At 45.8% G+C, this 26197-nt stretch overlaps 1 long non-coding RNA gene across 10 annotated transcripts in view; it reads right to left on the minus strand.

Moving 5' to 3' along the window:
• The window catches only part of LOC110406088, a 160363-nt gene extending 134487 nt beyond the window's left edge, over positions 1-25876 (minus strand). For 3 of the 10 annotated variants that reach the window (XR_002443270.1, XR_002443261.1, XR_002443265.1), the window contains exons 1-2: positions 9690-9869; positions 988-1078 (exon numbers count right to left, since the gene is read on the minus strand). This is a non-coding gene — a long non-coding RNA (uncharacterized LOC110406088). Of the gene's footprint in view, positions 1-987; positions 1079-3610; positions 3714-9689; positions 9888-24782 lie in introns of those variants that run through there. The other 7 variants (XR_002443267.1, XR_002443266.1, XR_002443269.1 and 4 more) reach the window with 6 other exon arrangements.

Here is a 26197-nt window from a genome sequence, read left to right on the forward strand (position 1 = left end):
CTCGCATCATTTACCTGCCTATTTCACCAAGTGTCTGCCTTCTTTTTCCTTTTTGTTTTTAAATCATTTGTTTGGCTTTCTGCTGCTCCACACTCATAAACAGCCCTGAGTAACAGGTCCCTTCGCAATGAGATTTTCTGCCCTGGCAGCTCACTATAAAGTTCTGCTCAGCCTGCTTCCACAGTATCCGTGTCACTTCTCATTACAACTTAAACAACAGGAATAAATCAAGTAAATGAAAATATGCATCCTGAAGGCCTAATGCAAGTGATTTCATCCATTTAAAGAGCCACCAGCTCTGATTTACCTTGGAACCTTGCTCCCGCCCTGAAGGTGTCTCTGAAGTACTCTGTGACTGATGGCCTTATTTTTAGTTTTGTAGCAGAAGCCAAGGAGAAATTAAAGAAATAAAATGGAAAAAGTAATGAGAGCTCATTTCAGCTTATAATGGTATTTTCTCAGGTGACTAAACATTCATTTGACTTTTGGTAGCGTTGAATTTGTTCCCCATTAGGGGAAAATATGATTTGGAGGCTAACTTGACCTCTGCAGTGTAGAACTTTCCTTTATCTTTATTGCTGGCTTCAGTTATTTATCAGGTCAGTGTGTGTGCTTAGATTCCTGGAAAACTGAGCAAAGAAATGAAATTAGCAGTGAAGACAAACACAGTTGGAGGAACCGGCTGTTGACTCAGATGAGCAATTTCTTTCAGACCGTCACTAGCCTCAGTACCAGATGAGATACCTGTCAGAGTCTGGTATCTGTCATCTAAAGGTTCATTTCACTGCATGACCGGAATAAGAAAAAAGCAAAAAAAAAAAAAAAAAAAAAAATAGTCTGCAAAATTTGCAGTGTGTTTTGATGAGTCCCTGCTCCCTTTTCCATGACCTTACAGTGTACAACCTCCATAAAGGAAATCTTAACAGTACAACAGAAGTCAGGATATATACTTTCAGGAGACAAGATTACTGAGGAAATTGCACTTACTAATTAATATGTTTCATGCAGAACAACAGTCTTCTCGAACAGCAAAGTCAACTCACTCTCTAAAGAGGAACAGCAAGCTCTGTCTGTTCATCTGCAAGAGAGAAAGAGGTGGATCACAGTCAGATTCTTTGAATTTTCCTGTTACAGATCATGATACAGCTTTATCTCCCTGGCAGATCCGAGTATGCAGATTGGGAACTGGCTGCATCAAACGAGACACAGCTGCACTGTTCCCCTCCTGGCATTTCTCATATTATCTTTGCCACGGCCACACAGTAGCATACCACTAAGTTTGCACCACATCCACAGGGGATAAAAGATTTTGCTAACTAGAGCATTGCTAACTTATTTAGCAAAAAGTCATCCAGGACAAGGACCTTGCTCAAGCCTGTTTTGCTGAGCGTTTGCATTATGAATAGAGAGACTAAAGCGGGTCGGAAAGCTATTAGCAATCCTTCCTCTGTCCCTTGAGAAACACTAAGCCAGATTCAACAGGGCTCAGAAGCTCCATGATGCAAGGAAAAATGGCTTCCAGCTGCAAAAAAAAAAAAAGAGAGAGAGAGAAAGAAAGAAAGGAAGAAAGAAAAAAGCATAGCACGATTCCTGCTCTGTCAGGAGGAAGTGCTCCATTTAGCAAATTCAATTCTTAGAAACGCAAAGTGCAAACTGGAATGCTCCCTGTTGAATAAATGGTACAACTGGCAAAGTTCAGCTGCCCTATATGAAAGATGACATTTCACTGCAAAATATTTCTTAGAAAATGAAGGTGGTTTTGGTGGTTATTTTCTTACAGATCATCAGGGGAATTTTGGCAACAGGGAAAGGTGCCAAAAGCAGCTGCAGATAGTCAAGTGCTATTTATTCCTTAGCTTAAACACCAAGCAGCAATGCAAGCCTCTTGAAAATGTCCTTGAAAGGGCCATTCCCAGAGGTGAACAGAGAGCTGCAATTCCCAACTCCATCGGCATCTGTGTCTGGGAGAGGCATCACCAACAAAGGTGCCAAATGCAGCCAGTGCAGGGCACAGACACACACATGTGGGAACAGGGGGACATCTCAAAAGATTTCACCTATGGGGGAACAAAGACAGAGTGTATTTCATGCACTCCAAACCTGCATGAGAAGGTCTCCTGAGGCAGGGACCACGAGCAGGGCCAAGGTCCTGAGCTGCTGCTGCCCTTGCTGGGCTGCGGGCTGAAAAACTGCTGCATGTTTGCTCCCCACTCCCTTTGGGTGTGAAAGGAGGAAAAACAATCACCTTCACTAATTGAAAATAAATTACATGAGGAATTATTTCTGAATTGCTGTGCTGTTTTTGGCACACATTACTTACCTGCTTGTCCTGCTGTTAGAGCTGAGTAGCTCATTTAGCTGTAGCACTTCTTTTTTATCTTTTTTGAGAAGATACATTCCTATGAAATTAAGTCCACCACGAAATTTCTAGATATCATCTCTCTTTGTTCTAACTCCACTAGTGGTAAACAAACTGTGACAATTTTTACACCACAGCGTGTCCCCATTCATCAAGTATGCTCAGTTGTGCTGTTGGTTAATAGGTAACAGGCAGCCTTCTCCTGCACAGTGCTGCTCACAGGAGCAGAGGCTTTCTGTAATTAATGCTGAAAGGATAAGGGGATCAGCTCGATAGCTGCAACAAGGACCAATACAGGACAGAGCTTTGCTTTTCCCATTTCAATAGAAGAGAAATTCACTTGCTGAGAACATCTTGTCTGGGACGATGGGGATGGCCATACCAGCTATTTCAGCATCCTGTCCCCACGAAATACAGCAGTGCACAGAGCAGAAAGGGAGAGAGAAAGTGTAAGACCCCATACTCCAAGGGCAGACTCAAAAAGATCAGAAGGGGAACAGAACTACAGCAAATCCTACAACGGAGACATGCATTTTTTTAATCCTTTTTGCAGAACTGAGGCTCCCTTGCAACAGGAACTCCCTTCTATGAATAACTGTATTCCAACCTTTTTTTTTTAATTAATCTGTGAAGGCTGCTATTCTGCTCTGGGTAGGATTTCTGCTGTTTGATAGCTGCTTCTTCCAGTTTTTTAACAATTTAAATTATAGCCACAGTGTCACATCTTCATTCCACCGGACAAAAGATTTTACCTCCCACAACGAATTAGAAAATGCACATTAGGAAAAAGCTGGCAGACAGATTATTGTGATTATTTTAGCAGCAGGTATTTAAAGCGCATTGTCGCTAAAGCTCCTCGCCAATGCCCAGATTCCTTGTCACACTCATGAGGTCTGCACTGCCGGGCTGCTGCTCTGACAGACATTGCCGCCGCAGACAGTTCTTGCTTGGGCTGCGAGTGTGGCTCAGCATGCACCGAAGCAGTGCCACGGTGACAAAGGCTGTTCATGGGAAGGAAAAGTGACCTGCCATCTGCTCGTCCTGTATTTTATGGTCTTTAAATTGTGCTGTAATAATTTCCTGGCTGTCATCCTGGAAGGAGAAGCAGGCAGCTTGAGTTCAGGCAGCCAGCAAGGTGAGCAAAGCTTTCAGGCATTAAGGAAGAGAATTATCCAAGTACTAGGTGCTGGAAATAAGCTTTCACAGTATACATGGCTATGCTGGGAAGAAAAAAATCTTCTGGCCTCCAACCTTCTCCAATGTGATTCACTTTGGCCACGTAATAGCAGAAGGTGTCTCTGATGGGGGGCACTCGTGACAGAGTCTGGTCCAGATTCCACTCAGGATAGCTGCACTGCAGGAACAGAGAGAAACTCCTCACAAAGGGCTGGAAAAGATCAACCTCTCATCACACAGTTACTCAGAGTTTCAAAGTATCTTTGCTCCAAAACTGCAAGATGTGCAGGAAAACACAATGTAGTTCCGGGCCAGCTTTGATCACAGGACCGTCACAGTGCGTTGCCCACGTCTGAGGCTCTGAATAACGAAGCTGCACCCCCGGCACAGCCCCAAGGAAAGCACAACAGGGGCAGCTGCCTGCACAGGGATGTGTGGGATGCTGAGCCAGAGGAGACGTGGCTACTGAATACAAACAGCAGGTCAGAAAGGCAGCAGGTAGGGCAGGACACCACAGCCTGATAAGGAAAACAAGGGGAAGCCTGTTTGCCTACACATGAAGCTGTGGTTGATGCACACGTGAGGAGACACTGTCCTCCAGGCAAGAGTAGGCATTCCCAAGGGTGGGGGGAACACTTCTGCAGGAAAAAATACTGGGGTCAAAGGCTGAAGTCAGACAGACCAGACTATAATTTTTGCCCTTTCTATTTTTTTCCTTTTGAACAGATTAATAGCAATTATGAAAGCTCAAAAGCCAAAGGTCACGTTTTTAAAAAGAGAGAAGAATATAAAAATAACCAACTTCCAAGGGAAAACAGTGTTATAAACAGCACAGATCATGTAAGCACTGGAGCAAAGCCTAAGGAAACAGGATGCTGGCAAGAGAGTCAACTCATGCGGGGTTCCTTTAATTTTTAATTTCCTCTCTTCTCTGTGAAGGTAAATCGTCAGCAATTAAGGATGAAAAAAAATATTTAGTTTGCTTATCAAGTCAGAGGGAAAGAAGGCTTCATGAGGCATTACCCAGCAGCATGCAAGCACTACAGAATTGGTGGTCCTCATATTCTGGCCTCTTGGTTATGCAAGGCCTTTGACTCTATGTTGTGGCATGTCCCAAGCCCACTGCAATAAGAACAGCATTTGCTTTTTCCCCTCAATGTAGACATTTTCTGCCTGCCAGAAACTTGGGTTGCAAGTCCATCACTTCATCACAGCTTCCCATGCAGTCAGCATTAAGAAGTTCTTCTCTTTTGCAATTATAATGCCAACTCTAAACCAGAAAATCTTCTGACAAAGACTCCAAGCAGCATCACATGATGGCGTGAAGGCTTTCAAATATGTTTTAGGACCCTCACAACCCAATTCACTAGACTTGATGGCAGAACTAACACTGAAACCAAGCATGACAATTTACTGCTCCCGGGGGACTCAGAGATATAAATAACACAATAGTTTAAACAGACATTTAAAACCATTTATCAATAACTTGCATGCCTCCAGGTTCCCTTCCACCAAACACTAAGTACTGATTCAAATTGAAGCTTACCTCCTATGCAATAACACCCTCTCCAAACCTTGAAGGCTGTCTGGAGGACTTTTTTTTTTTAGAAAACTAATGTCTTCTCATTTAGCAGATTTGACAGTTAATGTGATTCCATACTGGGTTGAATCTAATCTCCTGAAAAACTCAGTTAGGAGGAAAACCAACAAGTACTATTTCATTAAGGGAAAAGGAGAAGAGCACAGAGAAAGTGACATTTAGACTCAAGTAATTTTAGAACAGCTTGGATATTTTGTGAGGACAAATCAAAGTTTGTGTTGTAACAGTGGCATGGACAACAGGCATGAATTTTTCCTGTCATACTTAGATTTTACATCAATCCGCAACTGAATTTGATGCAGAAACCACACAGGTTTCAGTCACCTTCATTCACAGCCCCACTCTGGAATTGTAGAGTCCTTCACACTAAAGGCTCTGCTGCTCTGCAGTAGCCCACCCAGCAGCCTGTTTCTTCCTGACACTTGTTAAACCCCGACCTGGAGCCGATGCAGAGGAAGGACATTTGAGCACAGTACATCACGTCCTCCCAGCAATGATCTGCAGTGCTGTACTTTTCTCCCTTCCAAAGGTGTAACCTCTGTTCTCCAAATTGTATTCTAACTAAAGGAGGAAAACACCATAAGAAAACCTTCCCTTGTATTTATTTTTCTGTCAACATCAATCACAGATATCCCTCAGCAACTGGAAAACATGAACTGGCACAGCATGCCCCCACTGCTCTTCTCAGGGTACATGCATCATCTTATTAGAAACAAAAAAAGCATTTCTTATCACTCTTTGGCCACAAATAAGACTCCAGTTGAGTCTATTAAATAATATCAGATGACACAACTACTTGACATATTCCAGCTATTCAAGGGACAAAATATTTAATCAGAAATACATTCAGTAAATTTACATTACTAAAATAGCAGATTTTTTTCTGGTATCTATTTCAAATGGAAGAAAACGTTCTTCAGACCTCAGCATTCGTTGTGGGGTTTTTTTTAACTATTTAAAATACCAATCCAGAATCTCACATCCACTGTATATTTTTAGAAGGGCTTCATGTGCTAAGACAAAACTACATGCCACGACACCCTGTGTCCAAAGACCACTGCAATGAATGTCAAGTTTCCCAAACCCATGTTGTACCATGTGTGCCTCCACGGTACTGCAAGAGGCCCGTCTGTCCTGGCTTGTTTCTCCTCCCTTGCTTTGTTTGTCTGTACGCTCTAGGTTTCTGTTGTAAACCAGATTTTTGACTCGCACTGAGATAGAAGAATCAAGAGGAAAATCATTCCAGTGTCACCTCGGAATAGAACTGGCAAGAGCATGCAGTCAGGCCCAAAGACTTTCATAACAACAGTCAGGTGAAGGGCTCTGTGTGACTGCCTCTGAAGCTGAAGCGGACCCTAATATGCAAAGGAAGCTCCCTGTCAGCATCAGCTTCTCCATTAGAGGCACCGGTGCGGGGCTGGGTCACTACAGGTGCCACCTCCCTCAGCATCATGCAGCTCTCCCAGCCAGCAGTAACAACGCTAGCACCTGGATCGCTCCTGTTTGAGCGAGACTAATTTCAGGCAAATTAAGAAAAGTGCAGAGCGAAACCTCACAGGTTATCATAGCTAGGATAACTCTTTACCTTTCCTTGCCAGAAATGTCAACACAAAGAGGGTGAGCAATGAGCTCAGGAGAGCCACTGGTATTTGCCAGCTGGCTGCATCAAACTTTGTACGAGATGTGACAGCAGACACACTGCTCTGCCTTCCCATCCGCCAGCTTCGCTTTCCTGTCAGCCTCATCACAAGTTAAAATGAATACTGCTTTTAAACATGCATGTATTTACCTATGTTTCTTCCTTTTTGGAAATCTGTACAAAGAAATTGCGTGCATTTCTCCCTGTTTCCACCTTCCAGATTTAAGGAAAACAGAACTGAACAAGACTCCAACATGAGAGCATTTGGTCACCGCAGTGTAGACATCACCCATCTTGAGCCTGATAGGCATTCAAAATAAAAATAAAAAAAAAGAACAGTCGAGGGGTGGGAGGCAGTAATAGCCGCAGGCAGACCTTCCCTGTAAGATGCAGGAGCTCCAGGAGCGTGCTTCTCACCACAGCATGCTGCTGCAGAACAGAAAGCGAGGCAGCCCCTTCTCCATCTCCCTGCACTAACCTCTCCCACAGCCTCAAGGGTGTCAGGCCATATCCTAAATGACATTCAACTACATCTTGTATCCTTCTCAGGGGAGACAAGTGTGCTCCCATTTAATGTGCAAGTCGTTGTGTACGACCCGATTGTTTGAATGAATCCATTATTCCTGCATTTATTAATTTAGACACTTTAGCAATAAAGGAAATTTACATCTGGATGTACCAAGATTTCTTTGCATTTGTATTTACAGAACGTGCTATGGAGCACTGTTGTCTTCCCAATAAATCACACAAACTGCTGCTGTCTCTCACATACTCCAATACATTAAATGCAACAGTCTCTTTTATATTCTTTAGCACAGAGGAGTATCTCACAATGGCCATGGAGATTGCTCCAAATGTCATTGAAAGTCAGCAGTCAAAAATCCCCGAAGTACTGAATGTCACTGACAATATTACAGTGCATGGGCAGATGAACTGATGCCAACCCCAGAAGTTGGAAGAAAAGTGTTACTTGGAGAGCAGAAGCCTGTACAGCAAAGGGGTTCCTAGAGCTCCTTCTCATGATAGCTGTAAGCCACAAATCCTTATTTTACAGCAATGCTAGTTAGTTTTCCAGGAACCATCCCTTTGGAAACGAGGCTATCAGATGTGCAGAAGTAGCTATCCTTTGTAAACCCACGTTGCACTTTGAGTGTATTGGAGCCACCGTCATACAGAATAAGCCATACATGCCAGAAAAGCACAGTGCTGACCTGTGCACCACATTGCCTCAATGCCACGGCACGGCTCTCCCCACCCTTTAGGAATACCAAGGTGACCTTCACAGAAGTCAGAAGCAGAATGTCACACCCAGCTGGGCACTGCCAGAGGTCGTCTTGCATGGAGGAGATGTCTGCAAAGCTGATGCCGAGTGCTGTGTCTGACCCTGTTCCTGAGCAGAGGCAGTCAGCTACGTGGAGAGGTTTGTCCCTCCCACTAGGAAGTCCAGCCAAAGCACTGTGATCCCAGCCTGATCACCAGGCAGAAACCAAGGGGACAAAAGCTCTGCCTGCCGCTTAGTACAGATATGCCCAGGAGAGAAGTGGACTGCAAACACCAGCACACCTTCCAGAGCCGTACCTGCACGGCGTGCGGCCCCCCAGCTCCCAGCAGGGTCTGACACTGCCATCTGCTGACTCCTGCTTCAGCAGTTCATGCTGCACCACCCAAACAGCCAGACACAAGGTTAATTTTAATGCTTCACAACTGAAACAGTGGAGATATAAGCTGCTACTGAGCTAAAGACATCTGAGAAGCAAGAAACCTTCTGGGTTTCACTGTTGTTCCCGTTCTGCTCCAGATTTAGCCACCATTACACAGGCACGACACGAATCAGTCAACAAAGATCAGCCATGGGAACAAGCTGATAGGCACAAGTATGCGGGAATGCTTTTAAAAGCCATGATAACATGTGATACTCTTAGCTTATTTTAATTAACACATGCAGAATGAACTAATTGTTGATGCCAGTGCAGTTGGTCTGGGAGCTGCACTAAGCTGGAAGGACAGCCAAAAATTTGACAAAGTGAATGTTGTTGTGTATGCTACCAAGCTGGTTGTGGCAGGGGCAGGGGGGATAATCAGACCAGACTGGAAAATGAGTAACAGTCAGAACACCAGTGCCCCCATCTTCGTTAGCCAGTGCTTGCTTTTGTCTTAACAACTCATAGAAACCTAGCACAGGCAACTTCAGTGGGGTCACATGCAACTCTTCCTAACGAGGAAATGAGGAAAAGGACAGTGTTTAAAACGAGATTTAGAGCACAGAGGATAAAGTGGTTCAGCCAGCTTTTATACCAAGTCAGGCAACAAAGCCACCACAGCCAAAAAGCAACAGAATGCAATAAAGCAGGAATTGGCGTCTGGCTTTTGCATCCCGTGCAGTTTCCAAACCCCAAGAGCAGAGGAATGCAGATCGCGATAGCTGACAGCTGCCTGCAAGCAGGAGGATTTGTGACTGCAGCAATGACAGAAAGGGCTGCCAGTGTCACACCACTGAGCCCAGCCCTTTGCAGTTTCTGGCACAGGCAGTGATGTTTCCTGCTATGCTCTTGTTCGTTTTTTCAGCTGCTGTAATATTTACCAGCTGGAGAGGCTGGGTGATGATTTGGCAAAGGAGAGCTCTGCCATCAGCCCCTTCCAGCACCTCCAGACCTGCGCTACGTGGCAGGCTGCTCTGCCCACCCACCACCAGCTCCTGCCTCTGGGCTGCCCCACACTTCAGTTCCTGCTCACGCAGCACATTTCACTGTCTCCCCTCTTCCTCCTCTGTCAAAGGGCTGTCCGTATTCTTCTTCTTCAGATTTCCTCCCACCCATTACCTGGGAGTTTTAAAGGAACGTATTTACACCCCTCCCTCAAACCCAGCACACAGGCTTTCCTCGTGCAGATACCTCCTCCCCTTTGCAAACACCCACCTGAAAGCAAGGTTTAACCCATCCACCCGCAACTCCTGGGGCTCAGTCCCTCAAGAAAATGAGAACTCTGATCACAGCTAAACATCTCAGCGTTAAAGCACGTGTCCAAAGCAAATTTTCAGCCGCACCTTCTGCTACTTGCATTTCACATTAAATGGGGAACCTCTCTCTGGACATTATCCACTCAAGAAACTAAGAAATTATGAATTCTCCCCATGCATCGCGAGCTGTTTGCTCTAGTCAGACCAGGAATTATTTAGGCAAGAAACTCACAAACAATTTGTTGCAATGAATCATTTGAGAATTTAGCAATCTGCTCACAGGCCATTTTTCAGATAGAACAAAGGAGGAATTCATCCAATAACTTAATTGCAAATTATTTTCTCATGTGTAACAGAAGGACTTTCCACTGAGCTGTACCTCCTATGCAGACATCTCCGAGTGCCTTCACACAGTAATGCAGCAGTACAGCTATGCTGGGAGAGGAGAAAATTGCTCTGCTGTAGAAACTGAGAACAATGAATCTGAGTTAGATGCTAAAAAAAAGTGACTAAAATAGCCTAAGCGATGAGTGACTGGAAATTGTGACTCTCAGATAATGACAGCTCAATAGATGCGTGGAAAATTTTTTTGTTCTGAGATGGGGAAAAAATTGAGATTTTGCCCTTTTCCTGTTCAGCTCAAGAAGCTGGGTCAAGATTTCTCCATTCTGACACACAAGAACAAGCAAACAAAAACTATGAGGAGTTTCATCTGTTATCCTGAATCCTTCATTACAGAATCAAGTAGACTTGTAAAATATTTTTAAGTGGGGATTTAGAATCCTATTTCTGCCATTTCAGATGGTCCCAAACAAAACTTGGTCTTGGAGCCTTGCAGAAGCCAGCACTCTCCCGTCATCTCTCGTTCAGCAGAAATATTGAGCTCTTGATCTCCGATCCCAAGGAAACCTCAACCTTTCTCTCTCCTTATTTCCATATCGTGTCTGTGCCCCTTAGTACAGCAGGACACTGCACAGGGCACTGATCTCTCCAAACTTGATCTATTCTTCTCTTGTCTCCTCACAGCCCACAGGGCATTTTTCCTGCTCTTTTACATTTTGGCTTCAGCCATTTAATGCAGTGCAGCAAAAGGATCAGAGGAAATTAATAATGGATAGGCTTGATTGTCTTTATCCCAAAAAGAGACAGAGAAGAGTCTTCAGCTTTCTTTATTTGAATAAAGGGAGAGTCTACTGGGGGCACTTCCCCGGAAGGGTCTCTCAAAGCACCAGAGGTGCAGCCTCCTCTTATCCCACTTCCCATCTGCATTGTCCCCTCTCCTTCCTTCATCAGCTGAAGTACTTGGGGGTTACAGACTTCCCTGTCTGCCTAATACACGTTCCCCCTTGTATGTGACACCCTCCACACCAGCCATGTTTTATACATCACACATTTATGCCGCCCAGAGCGGAGAAGTTGATATTAATTAGCCTACCAAGCCTGTGCAGTAAATCTAAAGTTCATAAATTAAAATTGTCAATCAACCTTTGTAACTTAAGCCTTAATCTGTGAGAGTTTACAAAATAAGTACAGACATCAAGCAGAGAAGAATTTGCAAGCCTCTGTACAAGGTGTCCTGTCTGCAAGGACACCTTGTTCACAAGCCTTTTTTATTTCAGATAGGAGAACGTGAGAGAGATGGTGCTCTGGTACAAAGCAGCACCCTCAGTGTCTCCAGGACACCTGGTGTGATCAGCACTGAGAACCGCCATAGGGCAACACGACATCCAACCCTGAGGACACTGCTCCCAGCTGAGGGCCAGGCAGGCAGCTGAGGAACACCACACTGCCTCCTCTAGAAAACCTCCACTAGGCTTGAGATTAAGTTTTGCTCTTGAATAGTTACCTCTTCCAGTTGCAAATACTTCCCCTATCTTTTGCTTCCCCTCTCATCTTGCTTTTTTAGAGGCAAAATGAAAGTTGCAGAGATGTCATCCCAGCAATGTATCCTCAGGGCTGGAGCAAGGGCAGGAGGGTGGTGGTACGCAGCATCACAGTCCCATGCTGGCCTCACCCTGCCAAGAAGGATGGGGACGAGCACAGGGCAGTGCCAAAGCTCCAGGTGAGGGACAGCCCATGTCCACAGGCCAGTGCCCCAGCGCCTGACATTCTTGACAGCCACATACCCCATTACCTACTGCTCTGCCCCATCAGCTGGGGATGGCACACAAACAGACACTCTGCCCAGAAGCTAAGCCCACCCACCCATAACACACAAAATGGCTCTGACAAATAAAAGTCACTCTCTTCTCACGCAGCCACATAAAACAAGAAGTTGGAAGGCCTCCAGTCCAACCAGGTCAGGCTGCTCAGGGTCTCCTGAGTTCCAGTTGTGAACACCTCCAAGCAAAGAGATGCCATGGCCTCCCTGCATCCACCTCTCCACACCACTCCATGACTTGGTTTTATCTCATGTCAAGGGTGAATTTCCCCGGCAGAAGCGTGTAGTCTGACAAGCAAACCAAGAGAGAGGGCAGGTGGGCTCTGAGCACCTCTGTGCTGGTGGCACTCTCACCCAGTTTGGAGGTGAGCTGCGTAGAGGAGGGGACAAAACACGCTGTAAACACTGAATGTAGCCTTAGATCAAAGAAAGCAGGTCATCCCACCACCTGCAGGTATCAGCCCTGTGGGGGAGAAGCTTTTAGAGGGCTGTCTGCCAAGCTTTCTGCTTCCCCTGCTCTGCAGAGTATGTACCTTGGTGTGCAGGATGTCCACAGCCACCAGCAGCACTCAGCTAGAGTTTGCCGTGGTCAGGAGAGTCCTACACATGCAGACATGCACCACGTGGCCCAAGACATTTCAACTGAGCAATTAACCCTCAGGAAGGGCTTTGCTCTTTTCAGCAGAGTCAAGGTTAAATGTCAGCAGACATGTCTTGTTTTCTGGGCTAGCCAGGGCTGATGGCTGCACTTTACTATGATACACACAGCGCTGTGTGAAAGTACAGGTTACGACAGCTGTCAGTTATAACAACCAAAAATAGCTATTTACAGCTTCACTAAAGTCTCAGACAAAGACAGACCTTAAAAATAGAGTTACAGCTGAGTCTCCCTTCAAAGAGAGGCTGTACAAGACAAGAATATAACAACTGTGCTCACAGCTATATCTGTGCTATAAGCTGCTGGTCAGCAGCAGCAATGCAAGCCAGACCTGATGCAACTTCATTTCTAGTTTTGAGATTAGATATGTTTTGTTTTTTCCTTGCTTGCGTGAAGAAAGAGGTTTGTTCTTCCTCTGTGCTGCTGAAGACTACTCACTTTCTGACATGAGAAAGCGAGTAGTAAGTGGAAGTACTCAACATTAACATGGATTCACTACGGAGAATTGTACTTGACCAACCCAATAGCCTTCTATGGTGTCATGACCAGCTGGGCAGAGGAGGGGAGAGCAGTGGATGTTGCATGCCTTGACTTCAGCAAGGCTTTTGACAGTTTCCCATAACATCCTTGTAGGTTAGCTTAGGAAACGTGGGATAGAGGAGCAGACAGTGAGGTGGATTGAGAACTGGCTGGCAGAGTTCAGAGGGCTGTGATCAGCGGCACAGAGCCTAGCTAGATGCACCCTCAGCAAGCTTGCTGATGCTAGAAAGCTGGGAGGAGTGGCTGACACACCAGAAGGCTGCGCAGCCATTCAGCGAGACCTGGACAGGCTGGAGAGCTGGGCAGAGCAGAACCTTCTGAGGTTCAACAAGGGCAAGTGTAGAATCCTACATCTGGGCAGGAGTCAAGAGGATGGGGCCAACGAGGTCCAAAACACATATATTACTATCCCCTGCCTAGTCTGATTAAAACTCCTTTAAGATCTCCAACGTCAAGCATAAAATGAAGTTTGCGTGGAAATTTATTCATCTAAAATGCATCTTTATATTTAGCTTACTTTAAAAAATACTCAACTAGCATATCACGTCAAAGGATCATTATGTTTTTAGCTAAGTTAAAACTTCAAAAGAGAATGTTGTTTTAATCACCTACAACAGTTCTAAGTTCTATGGTATAAACAAAATGTATTTCAATTGTGCCACATAAATTAACTCCACATACAAAAGAGAAATCAAGTACTTTAATTAAGGTTTGTGTAGTAGAAATATCCTCATCTAGGCTAGCTCAAAGGAAAGCACCCTCAGGACTTTGAAAATCATTTTCATTCTTCATCTCCACATAGGCAGCACGTCTCTGAAATGGGTGTTGTGGAGGGACAACGTGCTGCTCCAGTGACTCAGGACACCCCCGCACTTTGCAGAAGCAGTGAGCCTTCTGGCCTCGCCTCCCCTTGGTTCTCATGCACCTGGACGGCCGCCTCGCTCAGCCTTCAGCCCTTCTCCACCCCACCCTGCTTCCCACAGCAGGCAGCGCTGCGTTACCTCCCCTACCTCTTGCTGCACATACTCATGGCCAAAGCCTGTGGACGCACATCAGTGAGGAATACTGATGTCCTTATCTCCTCGTGGCCAGGGGAGGGGAAGACCGCAGCACAGCTCACTGAGCATCTCCCTATGGATGCTGCAGCTGTCTTCATTTACACCCAGCTCCTCCCTCAGCCCCCCATCCACACACATGTCAGAACTTATCTTCTGTGGAGACAGCTAAGAAGCTCACTTACCACTTTGTCACTAAGCCTACAGAACTCAGTTTTTGCCCCAACAAAGCTCCCAAATTGTCTTTAACCTCGGGTTAAGTTCTTACACTGTCATCACTTAATATTCCCAGCTCAGAAATAAACCCAGGGATTTTCCAATGAGCTACCACTGGTCTTTCTTAGAAACAAAGCATAGATGACATCTGTAGCCCAAGATATTCCATAGATTGCAATAAAACCTCAACTTCAGCCCCATTCTGGATCTCAGAACAGCTGCTCTAGAAAGGTGCTCTCGGTGGCTGCTTAAAAGCAGAGTAAGCTTCAGTTGTCACACAATCAGCACAGCCGATTGAATTAGGGAAGCATATTTATGTGCCTAACAAGTTTGAATCTGCAGGAAAACCTGCTGGGAGTGATTTGAAAAGACTAATGAGACTTTTCCCATCACCAGCCGGGTATATTCTCCTTTAAAGGTTTATGAGCATGTCATTTAGTTTCACTACAGCTTTTGCAAAATCATTAATGAACTTGCAAAAACAATTAGAGAGATAAAAGGGCAAGAAATGCATGTGTTAGCTTGAAACCTGTGATAATACAGAGTAGGTGAAGCAGAGAAGAATGCACTGCTTTGAAGGCATCAGACACGAGATCCTGATGTTTTATGCCTGTTAGTATTATCATCCCTATTTTTGCTCCTGCTAATCCTAACGTGGAAAAATATCTTTGTAGAACACGATCTTGGAGTCTGTTGCTTACTGAAACAAGAAGGATGGCAGAACAACCTCAACTAGAATGAACAGAAGACACGAATGTCGGGCCACGTGAAATGCACCTCATTAATATCTGCATAAATTGAATGGAAAAGGCATGAACACTGTACAGACTGGGTCTGACTTTGATCTTTGGAAGGTATCTTTGAAAAACTCCCAGCCAAATCAGCTCCACATGGCAGAAGAAAAGTGAATGTTCAAGAGGAGAAAGTACCTAGAATCACAGAAGTCTCTTCTTACTTTGGGTGCTCACAGGTTATTTTGGCAAGTAGAATCACCACACACCACAATCACCGAATACACTTACTCTTTTGTCCACTGGAAAGGCATTTTGTCCTTTTTTGACAAAGGGAAAATGACAAGTGGGAATGGACACTGAGTAAGCACATCTCTAACGCCGTTCTTCTTTAGGACGGCACATTCCCACTCGACAAGCAAAGCCAGCCCTCCAGCAGAACAAAGCTCCCATGGCTTCAGGGTCCACGGTCTGCCTGTATCACAGCCCTGAGTGCCAGCCCACCCTCATGGGGCAGAGGGGTTCCTGGGCAGCAGGAAAGGGCTTCCTGGAGCAGATGGAGGCACAGGACTGAACTGCAAAGTCCTGCCAGAAGCACAGCAAGGGCCCGAGCTGCACAGGGGCTGCCAACCTCACTCCAGCCATTGAGCTGCTTCCCCACTGACTTCCAGCTGCTTGGCAGCCCTCAGCCTGCCTCTTCCAGCAGAGAGGCAGACAGCTCAGCGCCTGTGCTCCACCCAACAGCATACACCTCTTTATTTGTTCCTGACTCCATTATGAAGGAGATGCTGATTAGCTTTAGAGAGGTTGTGCTGAGGGCAAAAGAGAAAGCAATGACCAGCTTGCGTACCTCATACATTTTTCTCCTCTGCAATATTGTGTTCGTAGCCTTGTGCAACTTGGTGCAATTCTCTGTGCTTGCATGCAAGTGATTCCTTCAGTTTCTCTGTTCAGTTTTCTAAAGCTCTCAAACAAGTGCTACTTTAGAAAATGGAAACTGCAAGCTTTTTTTTTTTTTTTTTTTTTTTTTTTTTTTTACATGGGAAACATGCAGGTTTGGTCAGCTATATGGCAAAAATATAACTAAATATAGGTCAAAGCCAATGCCAGTTCTGGATTATTTACAGGTTAAGTTTGAGGATTAAATGCAATAGAAACTTCCTGTCTCTGGGAAAGTCTGAAAACAAGTCCCATCTCCTCTGCACATAAATGACCTGTAACTGGCAAATGGGATCACAATAGTCTGTCCCATCACAGCCTGATGTGTTAGGTAATGTCTGGAAAGCATTTGGACCTCAGAAAGAGGAACGTTTTCAGTGTGGTTTCACTTGTTATGTAACTAAGTCACTTTTAGAAATAGAGCTTGGCTGCCTCAGTCATGCCATCACTTATACATGATTTCACCTACGTGCTGGGCTCTCTCTTCTAGTAGCTATGGATAGTTCCAGTTTGGGCCCAGAATGCCAAAGTCTGGGACAAATACAGAGAGCTCCTGGCTGTGAGTCAGGCCATCCTGGAGAAAAGAAACGCATACAAATGGCTCAGAGTCAGCTCACATAGAGAAAAAAAAAAAAAAGCAGGATGTCTGCCATCCCCTACACCCACACTAACTGGACTGGACTGAGCAGGACTGGTCCACAGCCCAGAAAAAGTACTAGAAATCTTGGCAATGACTTCAGTCAATCTGAATCACGCTCAGCGACTCGCAGGTTTTAGCTGGTACGAAACGCTAGCTAGAGCCTGCTGCTTCCAGGAACAGCTGCATTGTGCCTTTAGCTGCAAGGACCATCATCTTGCACAGACTGCCCTGTGCATACCAGCAGAGACTGCAAATGCCTGCTGTCAGTCCATAAATCTGTTCACTCCCATATTTGCTCCACTGTATCAGAATTTGGTCCAGCCCCTGTGTTTAGCGGGGAAAATTGCATTTAAAGGTTCCACAGAACAGTCATTCCTCCTTTCCACAGCACGTTCCACTCTTAATTGCTTTGTTTGGATTCTCCTCTCATCTCTCAAATCTTTCTGATGGGAATAAAACACACAGCAGATGACAACTTTCAAGTCATTTTCATGTCATGTCTGATAGTTGCTGTAAGAAGGTTACTGATACTGCTATTAATTCTTTAATTTCAATTTTCTCTCTATGTTCCTGCCCCCAGCAAACCCTCAACATGAAATTATTTCTGAACTGTTTCCAGTCTGTTCCTGATGTTGCTCTCAGAATGATCTGAAGACAGATAATACAGCTGTCATTTCTCAAGGCTCCCCTGCCATGCTATGATAAAACCCAAATCATGGCTTTGATGGTGCCAGATTTTACAAGCCTGTTAAGCTGTCTCTGCCAAGTGATGGTTTTCTCTTTACAAGCTGTGGGTTGACAAAGGGTTTCCAGACTCCACAACATTTAATCCCATCTTCACCCAACTGCCTGCTTTGTTTTTTTTTAAATCTGACTGCCCATTACAGCAGCAGATTCAAGTCAGGAAACCAGTATAGCCATGAGGAGCAATTGCCTTATTTGTCCAAAAACAGGATGATGATGAGAAATATTTGCATTTAAATAGAAAAACCACCCCTGTTAGTGAAGATATGCTGCATTCTGGTTCTGATTTCTGTGTTTCCTATTCCCTCCCTTATTTTTTCCCTGTGACAGAAGTCCTCCATTCAGCAAAGCATTCAGCACTTAGTTTGATCTCTCCTAAACGTGATAAATTAGAAACTCAACACATGCCCAAGCACTGCATGAAAATCCCACCAGCTTTAGTGAGCCTCAGCCACGTGCAAACAGTAGGGAAGTGGAACAGGTGGGATGAATGAGCTGTTCTTCATTCCAGCACTGTTTCATAACAGTCAGACACTTACTATTCTGATGTGCAAACTGGGTCTTGTGGGTGGTAGCTATCCTTCTCTCGTCCTCCCAGATTTTGCTCATGTGTGTCACGCTGCACAGGTGAGCAGACATTAATATTTAATTAAACAATGACTCACTTTCTGAGCTGCCCACCTTCTGAGTTTTTACAGGGTTAACCAATTCTTGTGGTAAATAGCCAAATAACAGAGTTCAGAGCAAAGGAAATATTCATCACAAACAGCAATGGCTGTGCTGGCCAACAGCACAGCCTGTCCACAGCAGATGGCGGCTCTGAATCACAGTCAGCAGCTTCTCTCTGCAACTGCCCTCACACCTAGAAAAAGCCACCTCCGTGGCACCCAATGCCTTCACGGCAGGTATCAGACTCAGCCTCCCCTCCACACTCCCATCCCCACCTTCCATCTTGATAGAACAAAACCCCAACCAAATGAGTGATCCCAACACAAACAGTTCCTGTTTCCCCACCCTGCTGAAGCCTAGCCAAGCCTGAAGCTAGCTGAAAATTTTCTCATGTTGACGAAGGATAATTAAGTTGCAAGCAAATTGTTTTCAAATGGAGGTCATAGGGAGAACATTCTTACTTCTGTGAGAGCTAATAACGTGCAGACAAGTGACCTGGTAGCAAACAGCAACCTGGCAGGCTGTGCCAATCAATGCCTGTTCGCAGACCCAGCTGCACTGTGAGCACATTGCTTCATTGGATTGCTGCAAGGCTGCAGATTTGGGAACCAAAAAAATAGTTGTATTTACAAGACAGAAAACAATGATTCAGAGAAGGAAGTGATGATCATGGAGAACAATTCTCACTTAAGATCTCTGAGGTATTGATGCCAGTCTTGCATGGCTGAAAGTTGGGCAACATGAGGGCAACCTCAGTGTTGTATGAAGATCTGAGAAGTCCCTGGGAGAACTGCTCCCAGAGCAAAGAGCCAGCTTTCAGAGTGCAAGGAGACACAGAAACGAGTTTAAACAAAAGCCGAAAGAAAACCAGGGCCTGGAGAACAATTCCTGCAGAGACAGACATAAGAGTTTGATGTGTCTGAATAAAACAAAGGGACAACTCAATTGATACTCACAAGTACTTGCACACAGAAGAGATAGCCAAGAGCCTCATCAAAATAGGACCCAATGGGCAGAAACTGAAGTCCCATATATTCAGCCTTGAAATAAAAGCTTGTTTACCCGAAGTGAGAGTAATTAAACCACAGAAACTGCTTCCCTGGGGAAGTGGCAGGCTTCCCCACTAGGAAGTATTTCACTGCTGGGTGATACAGTTTAATCTTCTTAATCTGTCCCTACATCCAAGCATGCCAAACAGACATATTGCAGCGGTCCCCTCCCACATGGCCTGCCTCGAGGCTAAGGGCCTTTGGCTTACATCTGTCCTGCAGGAAACCAAGAGCCCGAAGCCAAGGAGAGCTCCTTCCCAAGCCAAGGGTTGGCTCTCACTCCCCTGGCAGGGTCTATGGAAACCCGGGGACCTCCAGACCACGCCAGGCTCAGAACTCCTCAGCTCTCGGCAAACTCCCAGAGCAATTTCCATCTCCACACAGGGAGCCTTGGCTCAGCTATCCAACGGTTCCACCGCATTTCAAAGTTTTCCAGTCTTTTCCCTGCCCCCATAATTCCTTCTCCCAGCAAAGTTGGAGTTTATATGCAGAAACAGAACCTGTTTCTTTTATTGTATTCAAGTCAAAAAAAAAATGACAGCCCACCCTAGCGAGGCTCTCCCCTCCCAGCAACGTGCTATGAGCAGAGCTCACCTACAAGGCTGCCGACCACGTCCCTCCAGCTCTGCACTTGCTCCAAATATCCAGAACTCTGAACTGGCAAGGGGAGAGAAGAGGCTGGAACAGTCATCTGCACCATGTACCATTAGCCTGCTTGGATCCCCACAGACCAGTACACCCTGCCTGTGTCACAGCTTGGACTCATCTTCCTCAACACTGTTGCAGTGCCTATCTCTGGGACCATGCTTCCCAAACGAACACATGGGGCAGCAGACCAGAAGCCTGTACCATGGCTAGCAGAAGCAATTTGCCCTCAATGCAAGGGTCAGGCAACACAGCTCACTTTGAATTCTTCCAAGGCTTTCCAGACACATGGAAGAGGCCAGTTAAACAGCTAAACAGTATTGCTTTGCCCACCTCCTTTTCCATTCATTATACATGTTTCCAACCAAGAGACTTCACTGCAGCATAAGCAACTGAGCCACATTTGCGCTTGCCTCCACATTGCTGACTCTAATAACCACTGTAAGATGGCAAGAAAACCAAGTTATGTGGCAGTAATTTTCCAGCATGAAGAGATGAGGTCAGTATCTGCCTATTCTACTTCAGATTTTCCAGAGCAAGCATGAGCCATTTCTTTTTATGCATTGCAGCACCTTTAAAGCATACAGTAGGTTGTTTCTTAACGAGCTGGAACATCTTGCTTGATGAGATCTCTGCTCAAATTGTTATTTTCCTCCAGCTGGGTCAGGGCTTTCTGGCTTTGACACAACAAGAAAAGCACACACATTTTTTTGTGATTTAAGTACTGCAAAGACTGCAGAAGCAGTGCTCAGACGTCCGTCCCATTTCGACAGGTTGCTTCCCCTTCCTACCACTGTCCAGAAGGGGACATTCCCCTTCCTCCACCCAGATACCCCCAATTTCAGGAGAGCAGATGCAGCTGTAGTCCTTGCACTTGACTACACATGTAATTTTCCCATCTGACCCAACAGACAATGTGACAGAAACAGCATCTTACAACACATGCACAAGGTACGCGGTGCAAATGTCCTTCTCAATAGCAACCACCTGTGTGCACCTGTCACAACTGATGGATCTTCTTTAAGCACCTGGCCAACTTGCAGTTACTTGCTTTCATAACACCTCCAGCTTCATGACAAACCTACCCATGCTGCTGCTTAAATATACATATATTTCACAAATAGCCATGCAGGGCTTTTTTTCTTCAAAGGAAATTCCCAGTGAGGCCAATGTTTCCACTCCACTACTCGTGCTCCACTGACACCAGGTGTCCACCCTCGCCAGCACACACCAAGCAGCAGATGTGTGGCAAAATACACTGCACAATCTGTTAGAAAACAAAAATAATCCTGCCTGAACTCACGACCAAACAGACAGGTTTAATTATGAGTATGACTTGACAGAAAGAATTTCCCATTCAAGCCTTTCAAAGCTCTCTCCCAAAAATACATGAGGACCCCAGGAATGTCAGCAAATGTACCCTCACACCACCGCTGCTGGGTGCAGCAAAATCCATTTTACAGAGGAGAACCTGACGTTGGAGGTTTCCATAGTTTGCCTTATGAAGTCTATTGCATGTGATTATCCAAGAGCCCCAGCAGTGTGACAGCAAGAGTCCAAAACTGCAGCACATTTCACCCATGTGTAATATTCTACCTAAAGTGTCTTGATTTTTCATTAAGTTTTGTGCTTTGTGCTAGATTTTACCTGCAGAAAAACAGAATAGAAGTGATTCCTACCTTTTTTGAATCCTCCCAGCCTGCCCTTGACTGCAGAATATAGAAGCTAACCTGTGTCCTTCCTAGCTATTTTCCTAAGAGCCACCCAGTGTGCTGCCCTGGAATGTTTGTCCACATCTACCACATTTCACATCTCTACCATACATTCATGCTTCTTGCTTTACACTGAAGACTGCAAAAAGCCATCAGCTGCACAATAAAGATGCAGCTAAAGTGTCTCCAGTTTGGCTCTTAAACTGGCTGAATCTTTACACCAAGGTGTAAAGGATTTTTCCTGCACAGCAGGTGTGAGTCTGGACATGGGCCAGGTCCCCCAGGCCAGGAGGGCAGACTTCCCAGGATTAGTGAGGAGACTCACATGCCACAAAGGGCCACCAGGACTTCTGAGAAAAACATCAGCTAAAACCTGCTACCTAGGAAGGGAGACAGAACAAAATGCCCAAGATGATCCTGAAGGGAAGCTGCAGCCTGAGTAGGAACAGGCCCTCCAAAGGCAGAAAGCACCTAGGTCTACCATAGAGCAATGCCATATTTATCAAGAATTCCATTATTTCTCACCCAGTCTGACTTTATCGAGGTGCTCAGGCATCACAGGAATGGAGAAGCGGGAACTTGAGTCTACTTGAAAGTCAAAGGACAAATGTAAGGTAGAGAGCAGGGCTTCTGCTGGCATTTAGGAGCTGGACAGCACTCCTACCCATACATCACAGCAGGACAAAAGCACTCCCTGAACCTTGAGTTTCTGGCCAGACCTTATTTTGTGGTCACTGCCACCTGCAGAATGGCCCGGAAACAAAGTAAGGACTCCTTCATACCCATTGCACCTTGAGACAAAGGAGCTCTCTGGGCTGCTCAGAGGCACAGAACCAAGAAGGGTCCAGATTGAGAGTTTTTTCCTTAGACCAGATTTCTTAGAAGCAGGTCCAACAGAAATTTCCATCCATTATTGCTCACTACCAGATTGGTTTTTCAGATCAGGCAGTGACAGCCCAGGCTCAGCAATTCAGACACTGTGTTCCATTCGCACCTACATGCACCTCTGAAGGCTGACATATAAAGTCTCCAAACTGTTGCTATGCCCTGGTTTCACACAAAGTAAAGGACAAACTCTGCCCACGCCAACAAAAAACACTGCTGTTATGCTACATTACTTTCATAATGAGAGCAAGTTCTGACTACCCCCCCCTGCAGATTAACACTCACCAGTGCTCAAGGCACACCAGGTGCAAGTCCAACCCCTTGGCTGCTGAGGGAGGCCCACCACCACCACCACCTTCCTGGGCACCGGGTCTGCCAACCACTGTTACAAGGTGAACTTCTTTTGAGGATTGCCTTTAATGGCAGGTCTTGAATCTTAAGGCTTACCACCATTTGTTCATGCTTTTTATTATTACTACTTTAAGAACTCCACGCACATAAGCAGAGTTAAGCCTAAACCAATGCACACAATCAAACTACAGATGAAATTGTAAGAAATGCTTCCTTGCAGGACAGTTTCTTTCTTCTAGAGGAGAGAGAACAGCTAGGGTTATGTTCTCAGTGATCCTGAGCTTCCCTTTGCCACTGCTGAACAATCACTCCACATACTTTGGTAGGAGCTCATGAAGAGCCGTTGTTTCCATTGTCTGCACAGGGTCCTTTTGGGAAAGGTCGCCATGGGTTAACCCAGGCAGAACAGCACCAGCAACCATTTCCCCTTGGGACACATAAAGCTTTCACCAAACTTCCTCTCTGCAACTGCAAACCATTAGCAAAGGCAGTATAAAAATCTGGGTGGAACACGTGCAAGTTGTATCCCTAAGGATGAAACACCAGCTTCCAGGTACCGCGCAGCAGACAGATCAGTCTTTTATTCCAGCAGTTTACACTACAAGCAGGTCTGCGAGCACACGCACAGAGCAGGCACCCCTGCAGGTGTATACCTGTAATTGTAACTTCAAACTGCCTTATCCCGACCCTTCCACAGAAGCGAGTTAGCAGGAGCCCCCCGCTGTGTGACCTCTGCTATTGTCTGTGGTGATATTTACAGATGCTTTAGTTTCCCCCACTCTGCAGGCTGGTTCCCAAAGCCTTTTCATATTTGAAACACGTCAAGAAAATAGAAACACTGACAGGGAAACTAATTGAAGCATCGAGGGACCAAACTACCATTAAAACACTAACACACACAGGAACACATACTAATGTGCTAAGGAACAGTAGCCAATCTGAAAAAGAATAGGTAATTTTCTTCTGCCTCCCACTCTTTCTATGGTTCATATTACCTGCCATAAGCAGCTATTGCAGAGCCCATACTAAAGCACGGAGGAGAGGAGGGGGGAGCTCAGCATATGCTATAAGACATTCACCCTCAAACTCTGCCCATCAAAGGGAATTTGATGTCCAGACATCTACCATTTAAGAAATAAAGTAAAACGGTGAGAATAGACTGCGAAATGCCTTTTCTGCCATTATACTCACTACTGAGGGAAAACATTTTTGATGGGGTGACCTTTGCATCGAGCTGCGTTCATACTGAAATGCATTTTGCAGGCCATGAAAAAAGCAGCTCCTTCTGACAGTTGAACTCAATATATAGGGACTATTTAAGAGAAGCTGCTTTACAGACAGCAGGTGGCAGATAACAATTAGTTCTATTCTTCTATTATGGTAGTGATAGGGAAAAAAATTATCTGTATTAGTCACAGTGTGCTTGATACTACAACAGAGACGAGGCTCTCCTTGTCTTCTTTCTCATATTTTATTTAGGCATTGCCTTAATTCCATCATACACACACACTTTCATTTACCCTTTTGTCTGTTCCCAAGTCTACCTCTCTTAGGTTTAACTCAGCCCTAAACACACTACATATACAAATATGTTAAATGCAATCCCTGAGCTGTGAGAGAACTTCGCATTGCCTTGCAGACTAGGGTACAAACGTAAATCTAAGGACCGAAGAGAAGGAAGATGGAAAAGGCAAGCCCTTTCATAACATTACTTTCCCTCAAAACCTGACCTTTGCCTCACAGCAGTGTCTCCAACATGCACAGGAGGGCAGGGCCGTGACAGAGCCCAGACCAGAGCCGTTCATCTCCCTCCAGAGACGTTGGTTTCACTGCTCCCTCTCAGGGCTGGCAGTTTTGGGGCAGACCAGCCCTTGTGGGCCCACAGAGGGGACAGAGAAGGAGCCAAGCCCACAAGCACCCCACAGGAAGCCCTCCAACGAGGCCCTGGGCCACCCCAGCACAGCTCCAGCCACACCCTGGCCCCACTGTGGGGATCAGCTGCCATTATGTACCCCTGGACCACCCACCCCCACGGGGAAAAGGGGCCCTCACCTCACCTCACCCCACAGGAGGCAGAACCCAGCTACCATGCAGGTCACCTTCACAAGCCTGTCAGGAGGGGCTGGGCCCAGCACAGCTGTGAGCAGCCCCAGGGGGCAGGGCCGCAGCCACCTCAGCGGCAGGGCCGTCCTCACACTGCCGGGACACGTCTATTGACTGTCAGCTGCAGGAATATCTAATTCCTCCAAAAATACTCCCCCAGACTGCATCTGCCTCTCACTGATGGCCCAGTGTGTGAGGAGAAAAGCACACAGCTGTTCTGGTAGCGGCCATGTGGCTCTTAAAGGGCCCAGCGTGGAGGAAGCTGAGCTGCCATGTGAACGTTTGTCTTCCAGGAGGCACGAAGTCCACCATTGCAGCTTAGCAAAGGAGGAGAGCCCAAAATGGCGGAAGCAGCCCAGTGACCCCAGCCCAGCCCCTCTGCAACAAGCCAGGGAGGGTCCGGAGCGCAGATCCCGCCTCTCCGGTCCTCTCTGCAGGGCCTTCCTACCCACAGGTAGCTCAGTGTTCCCCCTGGGGAACACCACTGGTGCCAATCATCAGATTTGCCTCTGTTCAGTGCCACTGTCTGGGCCCAGCCCTCCAATCCAGTTTGTACCCAGCTTCTCCAGTCTCGGTCTGCTCTGAGTATGCAGCATCATTTTGCTCCAAAAAGGACAAATTTCACTGTGCCATCTGCAGAAAACCAACCGTTTTCCTGAGCCTGTCAGACACTTGGTAAGAGTGATGGAACTGAGGCCACAGCGGTGGCAGAACAGCATTCAGTGTGGTCTGTGGGCTGAGGGTGCTGTGTGAGACACCAGACAGTGACCCACGAGGAGAGACAAAGAGATTTACAGAGCCCATTCCCATCCAGGCAAGCGTGTAAATGAAAGAGCAAACAAAAACTAATAAAAAATATATCTTATAAAGAAGTTATTTGGCCATAAATGAACACCAGGGTGGCAGCATCAGACATGACAGTTCCCAGACATGTTTTTTCCTGAAGGTCAGGCAGCCCTTTGCCTAATAAAATTTGAGAAGTGTGCCTATAAAGTCTATTCCTGCCTCTGTTCTCTGCCTGCAGAGAAAATATATGTGCATGAGCCTGTATTTCAGATAGCTGTGGCCAAGGATAACTCAAAAGATCTTCTCTGATAAAAACATCTTTTGTGGCATGGCAGCTCCAAAACAATGATTTTGGTGGAACATTGGCACAGTCACGTGAAAAGCTACACGCAGATACAAAATGCAACAAACAAAAGTATGTGAATTCAGACAACGCTTTAATCATTCTAATATCAGCTGAAGCATTTAAAATGTGATTAGCATACAGTTAGGAGACATTTCTCCTTTGCATCTAAAAATACTGTGGCGGCTCTGGAAGAGAGCAGTCAGCAGCAGACAGGAGAGTTGCACAAGCCTTTGTGTG

The sequence above is a fragment of the Numida meleagris genome, chromosome 13 (genome assembly GCF_002078875.1).
Source record: "Numida meleagris isolate 19003 breed g44 Domestic line chromosome 13, NumMel1.0, whole genome shotgun sequence".
Taxonomy (NCBI): Eukaryota; Metazoa; Chordata; class Aves; order Galliformes; family Numididae; genus Numida; species Numida meleagris.